The sequence below is a fragment of the Capra hircus genome, chromosome 3 (assembly GCF_001704415.2).
Source record: "Capra hircus breed San Clemente chromosome 3, ASM170441v1, whole genome shotgun sequence".
Classification (NCBI taxonomy): Eukaryota; Metazoa; Chordata; class Mammalia; order Artiodactyla; family Bovidae; genus Capra; species Capra hircus.
This window is the reverse complement of record NC_030810.1, coordinates 76,044,317-76,058,367: the sequence shown is the minus strand read 5'-3', so window position 1 is coordinate 76,058,367 and position 14,051 is coordinate 76,044,317.

Sequence of the window (14,051 nt, the reverse complement as noted above, 5' to 3'; positions counted from 1 at the left end):
GCATCTTTTAATTTCATGGCTGCAGTCACCATCTGCAGTGATTTTCGAGCCCAAGAAAATAAAAATCTGTCACTGTTTCCATTGTTTCCCCATCTATTTGCCATGAAGTGATGGGACCAGATGCCATGATCTTCATTTTTTGAATGCTGAGTTTAAGCCAGCTTTTTCACTCTCCTCTTTCACTTTCATCAACAGGCTCTTCAGTTCCTCTTCGCTTTTCACCATAAGGGTGGTGTCATCTGAGGTTATTGCCTATCTGAGGTTATTGATATTTCTCCCAGCATTTGCCAATCAACAGCTTTTCTCCTTCTACATTTCTGCCATCGCTGGATCCCTTTCTCTTTTTTTATTTTTGACCTTAAGCAATGTGACCTATATCTTCCAGCCTCAAACTCAGATTGACTTGGGCACTACCTGACAGAAGCAGGAAGTGAGATAATTCAGTGCTTCTGATTTATTTACTTTTGACTCACTGTCTGCTACAGTGACAGGGGAAGAACTGTTCTGTTCTAAGGCACACTTGAAGCTATCTTTACAGGCAATATTTTCTTGAGAAGGCAGCCTCAGTTCTTGCCAATTTCATTGATTATTAACTCAATATATTTAAAAATGGATGGACTCAATAGGCAGCAAGATGACATTCACTCTACTCTCTTTTTTTAAATATAAATTTATTTATTTTAATTGGAGGTTAATCACTTTATAATATTGTATTGGTTTTGCCATACATCAACATGAATCCACCACAGGTATATACTTGTTCCCCATCCTGAACCCCCCTCTCTCCTCCCCCGCCCCGTACCATCCCTCTGGGTCGTCCCAGTGCACCAGCCCCAACACTCTGCTCTTCAAAATGTATTTATTGAACAACTATTATGCACCAAGTAGGCTGAAAGGATTTGCAGAGAAGAAATAACAGAGCTCTCACCTTCTTGGCACTTGCATTTTAATGGGACTATAGAAAATAAGTGTGTGCCTGCTAAGTTGTTTCAGTCATGTCTGACTCTTTGGAACCCCATGGACTATAGCCCACTAAACTCCTCTGTCCATGGGATTATCCAGGCAAAAATACTGGAATGGGTTGCCATACCCTCCTCCAGGGGAACTTCCTGACCCAGGGATTGAACCTGTGTCTCCTGTGGCTCCTGCATTGCAGGCACATTCTTTACCACTGAGCCACCAGGGAAGGTCTAGAAAATAAGTAAGTATAGGGAAAATACAAGAAGTACAGATAAGCCAGGTGGAGGAAATAAAGTATCTGCTTTATTCTGGGTGGGTTACTAATATCCTAGAGTAGACTTTGATTTATCCAGAAAGATTAAAAATTATACTCTATGTCCTCCAAAATCTATCTTACAAGTTGCCATATTTCATCAGAGAATTACCACCCAAACCCCAAATGCTGTCATCCAAATCGCTGGCTCACAACCAACAAGAACAGCAGTCTGGAAAGCAAGAGAAAATGCAACATCTCTCCTGAATGAGGAAAGCAGAACTTCTGCCAATGCAACAGCCAGGATTCAAAATTCAAGAAACTTTCAGAAAAGGAAGGCCCAAGCAGAGCTGTTCAACCATAACAGCTTATCCCAGACAGAGGAAGGACACAGATGGACAAGGGATTACTGCCGTGTGCTACGCAGTGCCACCATCAGCGCTCTGGGCCGGCATGCAGAACACCAAACGCCATCCACTATGAGGAGCCATACGAAAGCCCCCGCCGAAAGGCCGGCTGGTTGTCTCTTTACTTTTTAAAACTGGCATTTAAATCACTCTGGCAGATGGGAGAAAAGTATGTAATAAAAGTTGACATTTCATTTTTACTCTGTATGTTTGTTAAGTTAATTCTATTATCATTCACTGGGAGATCAGTACTGAATAGTAATCAGACTGCGGCAGCTTGCAGCTAATGTAAAGAGAGGATAGTTTCTAAGGGCCAAATAGACCCTAAGTGATAAGCAACAGTTAATCACATGTCATTACCTTAGGAGGTCCCAGGACGACATAAAAGGTAAAAGCAAAGGTTTCATAGTAAGGCCAAGCCTATATTTGGTCATAGCTATTTTTGACAGTATTCCTCTTGGACTTGTACATTCTAAAGACGAAATGCAAACAGGGGAGGGAGAGATAGAAAATATCTGTTAGATTTTGCACTTCCTCTTTTTTCAAGACTCTCATCTTTCTTTTGGTATTAGAGCATCATTTTCTTTTCTAATATACTTAAAGAGCTACCTCATAAGCAAATAATTCTCACCCAAAGTCTGTTACTTTTGATTCAGAAATGTACCACTTCAACACATTCATCTCAGATAAACTTTGAAATTGACTTAAAGTTTTCACTTATATTATTTGACCTCCAAAGTAACTGGTTTTCCATCCTTCTTAGGAGCTGGAAGAGAATGAATTTTCCTTCCATAAGTGGAAATCCGTTCTTTCTTGTTTCATTTCTGTTAGCCCACCTTTACAGGTTTTCTTTTCTTTTTCCCTTTATCCAATATATCACTATAGTAAATGCTGCCAGAGGCCCACCTGAATATCGCCCTACTGCAGAGGGAGGGTAACTGTGCCTTGGCATGCACTTCTGTGTGGGTCAATGGCTTTTTATCTCAAGCACCTGCATTCAGAGAGGGCTGGGACTGTCGCAGGCAAGTGCTCCCAGAATTAACACTCAACCCACAGGCATTAGCATTGGTAGCCTGACATTGCAGTATCCTTTGCCTCCTGGTGGGATTACTCTGAAGTGTGTTCCTTATAGCCTTTTAAAGGATCCCAGATAGATTAAGTTTCTTTTTGTCTATACTCAGAAACTCATCATAGCACCATCCTCTCTTGGGTTACTGAACTCCCTTCCCAAATAAAATACTCAGGGATTGCATTTGGTAGAGCACAAACTAAGCCTATCCCAGATGGAAGGAAACTAGTCATTAAGCAAGCATTAAACGAGCACCTACTATGTGCTAGGTACTGTCCAGTGTTTGCATATAAGAGATATATTTTAATTTCTTATTCTAGGAAGTTCTTTCTTTTAAATACTTCACTAGCATAGGATTGTTCCCATCAACTGTAGGACAAATATAATATTCTTATTTTTACTTTATAAATTTTTGCTTTCTTCTATTGTTTATTGTCATAGGTGTACCAAATGAGAGCCAGAGGATGAGCCAGCCTGTGCACCTCGACCACAGCACACTTCTGGCGTGGATGCTGGGGGTGGTGACACCAGTGTGGTCCATTTAAAAATCTATTGGATTATAACAAAGAATGTTCTGGAGTAAAAATATTGTCAATGGATATGATAGACACCTATATTCTCAATGTACAAAGAACATATATAAATCAATAAGTCAAATATGAAGATTGAAAACTAAACAAAAAATAGCTTACCAATGGCCCATAAACCGGAAGACTTTTTCAACAATCCTAGTTGGAACAGGCTGTTTCTTTCCAAAATTGGTTGTAACAATAATTCCCTTTCCATATACTTTTCAAACAATATGACCTTGACACGTCTCAACCAGTAGACTTGAGCTGAAGTGGTGCTATACGACTTTGGAGGCTAGGCCAGAAAAACGCCATGCATTTCTACCTTGTTTTCTTGGAATGCTCAACCCTGGAACTCAGTCACCATGATGTGAGCAGGTCCAAGAAACCCATGGAGAGGCTCACATGAATAGGAATCAAGGCCCCTGGCTAAAAGCCCTGGTTGAACTCCAGTCAACAGATTTCAGTGAGTGAACCATCCTGAAAACGGGTCATCCAGACCACAAGCATGCTGTCCTGTTTGACACTGGATGGAGCAAAAATAAGCTGTCCCCACTGAGCCCTGCCCAAGTTGCACAGTTGTGAACAAAATAAATGATTGTTATTGTTTTAAGCCACTATGATTTGCAGTGATTTGCTATAAAACAGTAGACACCTGACACATAATTTGATATTCCAAAATGAGTGAGGCCATAACAAAAACCTAAATATGAGATTTTGGTTTAGGGATGCAGTAGTGGGTAGAAGCTGGAAGGAGCTGAAGACTGTGAAAGCTAGAAGGGACATGAAGGGAATGTTACAGATATATAAAGGATCTCAAAGCCCAAAGGCTATGGGTGAGAAATTAAAGAAAAAAAAGAAAAATGTTACTGTAAGCTACAGAAATGGGTTTCTTGTTATGTAGAGGAAGAAAGCTTGCCAACACTATTGCCTGCTCTAATGTGAAAAAATAGAAAATGTATTATCACAGAAATAATGATATAGTCAAGATTTCCAGGCAAAATATTAAACTTGCCACCTGGCTTCTTTTCCTAGGTTTTGATAAAATATGAAAGGAACAAGTTGAGCTAAAGAAAAAACTGTTAAATATCAAAGTCGAAACTTGCTGGGCTCAAAAATAAAACTATTTCTCATATCTAGTCTCTCCAAATGGCACATGATTCTCAAATTAAGTGTCACAACAAAGATCAAATCCTGGAAGGGATTATAGGCTCTTTTCTTGACTTTATAAAGTTCGAATAGAGTGTCTTACAAGAACTTCTGGACAAGTCAAAAGCACTTTAAAGACCTTAGAGAATGCCTTGCAGATTCTACCATAAATTGGGATTCATAAGAATATTAAGCATTTTGTCATTTAGCTTCCTTTCAGAAAGGCCAAAATAGAAAAGGTGGCCAGTCTTAAAGACACTTGTACTTGTGGCTTTGTCAATGGGAGTGAACCCCAATAAGAGTCATAGAAAAGTCATATTTTTAAAAAGAACTGCTTTGTCACACGGAGAAGGCAATGGCACCCCACTCCAGTACTCTTGCCTGGAAAATCCCATGGACAAGAGGAGCCTGGTGGGCTGTAATCCATGGGGTCGCTAAGAGTCGGACACGACTGAGCAACTTCACTTTCACTTTTCACTTTCATGCACTGGAGAAGGAAATGGCAACCCACTCCAGTGTTCTTGCCTGGAGAATCCCAGGGATGGGGGAGCCCGGTGGGCTGCTGCCTCTGGGGTCGCACAGATTTGGACACGACTGAGGTGACTTAGCAGCAGCAGCCCTGTCACAAGTATTGTCATCATAGATTGAAAGAAGCAGAGACAGTACAAAATGAAAAGAAACATTTGCACTTAAAAAATTTTGCAGGCAGGAAGCAGGCTGGGAAGGCTTCTCAACTGAAATCACAGGCTTCCTGGAGGTGAGGGGAGGAAGAACTCAGAGTGCAGAATCAAGTGCTACCAAGAATTCCTATAAAGTGAGATTGAACCCTAATCAGAGAACTGGTGAAATGTGTCCCACTGGATTTCAGAACTGCTCTGAGCCAATGAATGTATGTTTTTTATATACTCCTCATTTTGAGCAGTTATCTTATTCATGTACCAGAATTTGTGTTTTGGGATCAGCGAGCTAAAGGCCAGACAATTTATCTCTTTTAATTTACATGTCTTTAGATTGAAAGGAACTGTAGTAAACTTGATAAATTTGAGGAAACTCTCATGAGGAGACCAAATCTAATTCAAATGATGAAATACTGAATTTTGAGCATGTGCTGTAATGAGATGAAACTTTGGAAATCTTGAGGCAAAGGTAGACACATCTGGGATACAAAAACAATGTGAATTGTTGTAGACAGAGAATAGGCTGTGGCAGATTGTATTTTGCAAAGATGACCATCATCAACATATCTTGTCCCATATGAGACAAGACATCTTATGATGTCATCTTGATACTCCTCTCATTGAGTGGTGAGATTTATGTCCCCTCCTAGTGAAGATGGACAGACCTTTGTGATCGTCTCAATCCATGGAGACTGTTGAAGTGACATCCAAGTATTTCTCCATTACTTTCTAAAGAAAATAGACATGAAGTCTAACAAACATTTTTTTTTATTAGAGAGGGGAAAATCTGTTGTCTAGGGAAGGTTTGTGATCATCATCATGATCAGTAAAACCATCTTCAAAATGTTCTACTTTTCATTTATCTAATTTGGTGCCTGCCAAGGAGCATTCTGGGGCTTCCCAGGTGGCACTAGTGGTAAAGAACCCACCTGCCAATGCAGGAGATGTGAGAGATGCAGGGTGGACCCCTGGGTAGGGAAGATCCCCTGGAGGAGGACATAGCAACCCATGCCAGTGCTCTTGCATGGAGAATCTCATGAACAGAGAGCCTGGCAGGCTATAGTCCGTGGGGTCACAAAGAGTCAGAGAAGCAACTTAGCATCCACAAGGAATATTCTGGTTGTCAATTTAATACCCCAGACTCTATGTCTGGGGAGGGATTGACTTGTGCGGAAGAAGGTTATTTGATTGCTGGAAATGAATATCCCTCAGTCTCAACTAGTGAAATAGCCAATCAGTTTATTTAAATTTGGTTAGTATGAGTTAGTCTTTATGATCAATGAATTGTAATTATGTTACTGAGTCACTAGACCTCCAAAGGTGAGGAAAATAATAGGAGGTGTGGGGAAAGTACCTGGGAAAGCCAATCTGAAGGCTTTCTGTCTTTCTTTTCGATCTTTTCATTTAAACATTATTCAGTGTTTAGACTTCAGGAAATGGTTTTGGAAAATGTACTGTTTATGGAACAGGCTGAGTTGAGATGACAGGCAGTGGTAGATACAAGCCAACTAACAGGCATTTATGATATCAGAGGCCTTCAATAATGGTTTAAATATTTTCTCCAAAAGCTTTTGCAGTAAAAATAAGCATCTAAGTATGTAAATTGTATTTGTTATATTCACCACCAAAACCTGTCAGAATTATGATTCCAGTATCCTTTTGGTTGGACATTTCTCATAATCTTTGGCATGTGAAAACTGTCTTTGAACATCTGCTAGGAAAAAAATTAATTAAACCCATATGGTTTGACACCCCATGAAAAGTTTTAGGATTTAGAAAATAGCACCTAGATCTAATAAACATAATCCCTGCAAATTTTCTTTTCTTATTTCGTGATCCTATTCTTTCCTTTTGGCTTTCTGCCCTTCAGAATTTTATACATGCATACCTTAGTAAATGGTCATTAAGTATCATTTCAAAATTTCCAATGCAAACCTGAGAATCAGACATTCAGTAAGAACACTTGACAGAAGAAAGCCACAAATATGTACATCAGCCAAGAGGAGCACATCTCTAGCATCACATATACCCTCACCCCCATGCTCCAGAGCAGCCACCCTACATTCATCAAGCACAACAAGTTGTCTCCTTTCTCTGTGCCTGGGAAAACCCTGATACTTTGTGGTCTGTTTAATATTTATTCCCCCAAAAGGAGATAATCATAAAAATATTTTGTAGAAAGTTCTCATTTACAAGTTAATGCCTGAATTTTTTTTTAATCTCCCAAAGTGAAAAAAAAAATATTCTTTAAGAAATATCTGAAGAATTGCCATTCACATTAAAACTTTACGAAAACATCACAACACCACTCTCGAAATCTCAAGATTAGAATAATTCCTCCTTTATGTATAACCATAATACCCTTAGGGTTTCATTGGTGGTGCTCGTGGTAAAGAACCTGCCGGCCAATGTGGAAGACATGAGACTCGGGTTCCATCCCTGGGTTGGGAAGATCCCCTGGAGAAGGAAACGGCAACCTTCTCTAGTATTCTTGTGGGAGAAATCTCTTGGACAGAGGAGCTTAGCATTCTACAGTCCATAGAGTCACAGACAGCCAGACACGACTGAAGCAATTTAGCATGCATGCGTGTATAATACCCTTAATCGAAGTATCAATATTATCTAATTACTGTTTATTAATTCCCTTGGTTTTCCACAAACTGAAAGGTTCTTAAAGGTAGGGACTCTGTCTTATTTGTCTCTGTTTTCCAGCCTGCAGGATATTTGATATTATTAAATATTTTTTGAAGTAATGGAAATGGAGGCAAGGGAAAATAACATAAACACAGAGTAGAACTAATTTTTTTTATTTGTTCTAGATCCTATATTGCAGCCTATAAACAGTGCTTAAAATTACTTCAGCTTTGCATTAATATGGAATGCCACGTCAGTTTTGGGAATATCTTGGAGAAACAGCAGCCTGAAGGCTGGTTGGTTCCTGGGTCACTCGGAACTGTTGCTCACTCTGGATGGGTTTTCAGCTGCGTTCTGTCTGAACTACTGATGATGCCTAATCGGAGCACCTTCCAGCGGTGGAACTTTCCAACTGAATGTCTCTTTTCAGGCGAAATCTTACGGTGAAACAAGAGCATTTAATAAAGAATAAACACCTACTGTGTGGGAGACACTGAAGTGGAAGCTGGGATTTAATAAAGATAATAAGCCCCACTCTTAGTGTGGCCTAGAACTGTTTGCTTAATGATGTTAATGAACATATTAGGAAAGTAAGGGGAAAGCCAGCATCTCATACTCCTTGTCCACATAGTCCTAAGAGCCTCACTGTTGAAAATTTAAGAGTTAGTGAGACAGAGGCCTGCCAGAAATGTTAGGGTCATCAAACAAAGGTAAGACATATATTCACCATTCAATATGTCAAACTGCAGTTTATTTGAAAGAACCTGTTTTCTGTTACTTAAGCAACAATAATGACTCTACAACTTTCAAATGAAACAAAAACCAAATCTGTGTTTGAATATCTTGGAATGGATTACAAATCACACTATATTTTCTCATTAAATATGGTTTCTGGGTACCATATAAGAGAGCAAAAAACCCCAGATTATCACACACCACTAGGAAAGAGTGACTCCTAACTCACGAAAGGAGACCACGCCTATAATCAGGGAACTGCAAATTTAAGAGAATAGCATTGAAACATGTATATTACCATATGTGAAATAGATGACCAGTCTGAGTTCAATGCATGAAACAGGACGCTCAAAGCCAGTGCACTGGGAAAACCCAGCCAGGCGGGATGGGGAGGGAGGTTGGAGGCAGGGTTCAGGAAGAGGGGACACACGTGCACCTGTGGCTGATTCAAATCAATGTATGGCAGAAACCACCACAATGTGTCCATACAGGACATTTCAGCTTCTCTGCTCCCTACTCCCAGAAATTTCAAATTGGAATACAGGGATTCTGGTCATTAGCTGGATCTGCCAGAAGTAGGAAAAACATGTGAGATCCAGAGAAAACTTAAACCTCATTTAATGGGTCATTCATATATTTCTCTCTTTTGTTAAATAAAGCTTCACTTAGCCAAAGCTTAAAGAACATAAGAATCCCATAATTTCTTTTTCAAGTGTCTCTACAGAAGATGAGGGGCTTCCCTCATAGCTCAGTAGGTAAACAATCTACCTGCAATGCAGGAGACCCGGGCTCAATTCCTGGGTCAGGAAGATCCCCTGGAGAAGGAAATAGCAACCCAATCCAGTATTCTTGCCTGGAGAATCCCATGGACAGAGGAGCCTAGCAGGCTACAGTCCATGGGGTTGTAAGAATTGGACACGGCTTAGAGACTAAACCACACACCACCACCAGAGAAGATGAGGCTATAGTATTTCTTAATAAAGATTTAAGATTCTTATACTGAATCATCTCTCAATTATGTTGAAAACATTTTTTATTATAATCAATACCATCAGTTTGTGCCTACATTTTCTGTTATTTCTAGAATAGATTGAGTGTAAATCATCTATATGGTTATTTTGGTAACCATGAAATTCAAATTCAAATGTCAATATAACAATGTTCTTCTTTCTTTCTCTCTCTCCCTTTTTCTTTTATCTTTGTGTGTGTGTGTATGTTAAAGCCCTTCACCCTTCATTCCAATGGTCCAAATAATTCAAATCCTTTTATAATTCTCATTTGCCAGTTCTATGTGCATTTCAATGAAATTTACCATTGAATTAATCATTATTTTTCAAATCTGCCCATGGTGTCAGGCTCAAGGACAGAGCACTTTCATTTTAGATCACAAGCAGAATAGAAAAGAGTTGTGCTCTTGAAGTAGCCCACAACACACTCTACAACACAGAACCAAAGGTAGATGACATACATTTTGAAAAACAAGCAAACTGACCTTGAATGGAACTCAGAAGAGTATCTAGGAGAAGGAGCACATACAACGCTGTTCCACAGCCAGAGATGAAAAACTGGGATAAGTAATCACTTGAATGGAGACCATATAAGATGTTGTTCTTGTTTGGTCCCTCAGTCTTGTCCGACTCTTTGCAGCCCCATGGACTGCAGCATGCCAGGTATTCTGTCCTTCACTATCTCCTGGAGTTTGCTCAAATTCATGTCCATAGAGTCAATGATGCCATCCACTCATCTCATCTGTCTCCCCCTTTTCCTCCTGCCATCAATCCTTCCCAGCATCAGGGTCTTTTCCAATGAGTTGGCTCTTCTCATCAGGTGTCCCAAGTATTGGAGCTTCAGCTTCAGCATCAGTCCTTCCAATGAATATTCAGGGCTGATTTCCTTTAGGATGGACTGGTTGGATCTCCTTGCAGTCCAAGCGACCCTCAAGAGTCTTCTCCAACATCACAGTTCAAAAGCATCAATTCTTCAGTGTTCAGCCTTCTTTATGGTCCAACTCTTACATCTGTACATGACTACTGAAAAAACTATAACCTTGACTAGACGGACATTTGTCAGCAAAATGATGTCTCTACTTTTTAATACATTGTCTAGGTTTGTCATAGCTTTTCTTTCAAGGAGTGAGCATCTTTTAATTTCATGGCTGCAGTCACCATCTGAAGTGGTTTTCGAGCCCAAGAAAATAAAAATCTGTCACTGTTTCCATTGTTTCCCCATCTGTTTGCCATGAAGTGATGAGACCGGATGCCAAGATCTTCATTTTTGAATATTGAATTTTAACTCAGCATTTCACTCTTCGCTTTCATCAAGAGGCTCTTTAGTTTCTCTTTGCTTTCTGCCTTAAGGTTGGTGTTGTCTGCATATCTGACATTATTGATATTTCTTCTGGCCATCTTGATTCCAGCTTGCGCTTCATGTAGCCCAGCATTTCACATGATGTTCTCTGCATAGAAGTTAAATAAGCAGGGTGACGGCATACAGCCTTGATGTACTCCTTTCCCAAATTGGCACCCGTCTGTTGTTCCATGTCCTATTCTAACGGTTGCTTCTTGACCTGCATACAGGTTTCCCAGGAGGCAGGTAAGTTGGTCTGGTATTATTCCCATCTCTTGAAGAATTTTCCACAGTTTGTTCTGATTCACACAGCCAAAGGCTTTAGCATAGTTAATGAAGGAGATGCTTTCTCTGGAATCCCCTTGCTTTTTCTATAATCCAACAGATGTTGGCAATTTGATATCTGGTTCCTCTAAGATGTTAGGAGGTTTAAGATCAGCGCTCAGGACACTGCCTGGCACATAAAATATGTTCAATATATGTCTTTTAGTTAAAGAAAGACCCTATTCTTTCATTTTTTTCAACATATTTAACATGTTCACTATAATTCTGTCTTGATCCTTGCAGCATTTGCCTTTTTTGAGCCTTTAATTTTGTAGACTATAGGTTCTGCTGTCTCCCAGTTATGATGACTTGACTTCTTGCATGTTTAGGGAAGCTTCACTGTGAGATCTTTCTGTGTAGAGAAAATTCATGTTTACCTCTGTTAGGTGCCTAGGGCAATGCCAAGCATGACCACCATAAAATAAGTCTTTGCTTAGTATTTGGGGAGCCATGCACTGAACCCAGGTCTGTGGTTCAGAATTCTTAAGGGAAACTTCTTTTCCAATGCACCCAGATATCAGGTCCACTTCTGCCTTCAAGACTTTGTACCAGCCATTTTCTCTGCTCTGGATTTTCACATTTGGTCTTTTTTATCCTTAACTTCTTAGCTCAAATGCCACCTCCTCAAAGAAGCAATTCTTTACCACCTGACAGAAATAAATCCTCCATTCCATTCATTTCATGAATCCATAGAAACATGTACTATAGGTCCTCAGAACATATTAGTTTGACTCCTTAAACCAAATAAATGAAATAAAATTCCTGTCTGTGATCACATCCCTCAAAAACAGTCACAAGGATTTTCACCAAATAGAGGGTATATTGAAGAAGGATGAATCAATACTTCTGGAATGTGATGTAAGCAAAACAAATTTGGTGGAGTGCAGTGTTGCTAATTTTTCCGCTTAGTTTCTCTTTCCCTTTTTCCCAGGATTGACTATTAGCATCTGTGTTAGTGGACATGTTAAATAATTTATTTCATATCAAACTTAAAAGTAAAAGCAAAGGCCATTTATCTAACTAGGCTAATATCTAAGAATATTTTGAACACCCTGCCAGCGCCATACCTTGACCATGGATGTTAGACCAGCTTATAATTTCATGTACATTTGAACCAATATTTCAAAAATATCTGTCCAATAATTACTTATTGAAGAAAGAGAAAAGTGCCTTCTTATACTTTTCAAATTGTCTTTAAGATAATGTAATCAGATACACTCAAGGTAATGTAATCTTCTAACATAATATGTAATCATCTTTTCCTCTATAGTTTTTCCTCACTCATAATTTACACACACCAATATAGAAGTAACTTATAAGAACATGTTACAAAGTCCTGTTCAAAATATCACTGAAAGTTGTAGGGTTCTTTCCTGTCCTTTATGTCAGCAAAAATATTTTCACCTTCTCAGTAGTTCTTTCTCACATTTTCGCTTCTCTCGTGCTTTTCTAATTCAGAAAATACCATTGCAAGTATGTTTAAGGGTTTAAAGTTTAGTAGGAAATTTTTAAATTCTCACTAAGCAGCACTATAACACGCATTTTTTCTTTTCAGCTCTAATTGTTGACTTCAGGCATCTGTCAACTGGTTGTTCTCAGAGTGCTTGTCACCCATTGAAAAAATTTTCAAGAGACATCCATCAGTGGTGGCAAGGAAAGTTGTTGTTTTGTTTTAATTTTTGCTGCAAGGTGTGATTTGGCAGAAGTCAAGCTATGAAAGAAGCCAACTACAAAAAGGAGTCAGGTGCAGAAACCTGAATACAATGACACTACGTCTTGCATGTGTTCTAGAGTTGTTTTAGAGTTCTTTATACATCTTTCTATGGCTTCCCTAGTGGCTCAGATGGTAAAGAATCCGCCTGGAATGCAGGAGACCTGGGTTCGATCCATGGGTCAGGATGATCTCCTGGAGGAAGAAATGGCAAAACACTCCAGTATATTGCCTGGAGAATCCCATGGATAGAGGGCTACATTCCAAGGGATAGCAAAGAGTCAGACATGACTGAGCGAGTAAGCACATACTATACATCTTTCTGCTTGACCCTGACCATCAGTCAGTCCTTGGGTCCACAGGTTACCTTCCTAGTCTGACAGAATCCTCATGCTGGACTTTCTCCAGAATCTGAGCAATGCGTTTAGCCACTGTTGACTCTTCCCCCATCATAGTAAAAAACAAAACAAACAAAAAAAAAAAAAAAAAAAAAAAAAAAAACAAAGCATCAGTGAACAATACAAGAGGCACCAAGTTATGTTTGCATACTTGATATCTGGTTGATTTGGAGTTGGGTCTGGTAGCATGGAAAGGGAGAAATAAGAATGGACAAAGAAAGAAAAAGGTCTATGTTGAAAGGAGGAAGGGAAAGGATTCTATATAAGTGAAAGTCCAGACCCTGTCCTCTGACAAGGTAAGTTCTAGACCATGGAGCCAAGCTGCAGTTGGATGGTACGGCTCCCTCTGCTCCAACACTCTCTCATCTCTCGCAGCAGTCTGGCTTGTTCACTAACTTCCTGTCATGTACCAGGCACTATGCTTTATTTTCATAAGCACATTTTAAATGCAATGTCAAAACTTATAAATTTTTTATTCCCATTTTAAGGATGAAGAAACTCATGCTAAAAGAGACTCTCAAAACATCACATCTAGCTGATTTTCAAATCCAGGAATATTTTTGGACTTCCCTGGTGGTCCAGTGGCTAAGATTCCATGCTCCCAGTGCAGGGGGCCCAGGTTTGATCTCTGGTCTGAGAACTAGATCCCACAAGCCACAACTAAGGAGATCCACATACTGCAATGAAGACTGAAGACCCCTGGTGGGGCAAGGGCAACTAAAACCCTGGAGAGCTAAATTCTCCAGGTAAGAACACTGGGAGGGATTGCCATGCCCTCCTCCAGGGGATCTTCCCCACCCCAGGGGTCAAACCTGTGTC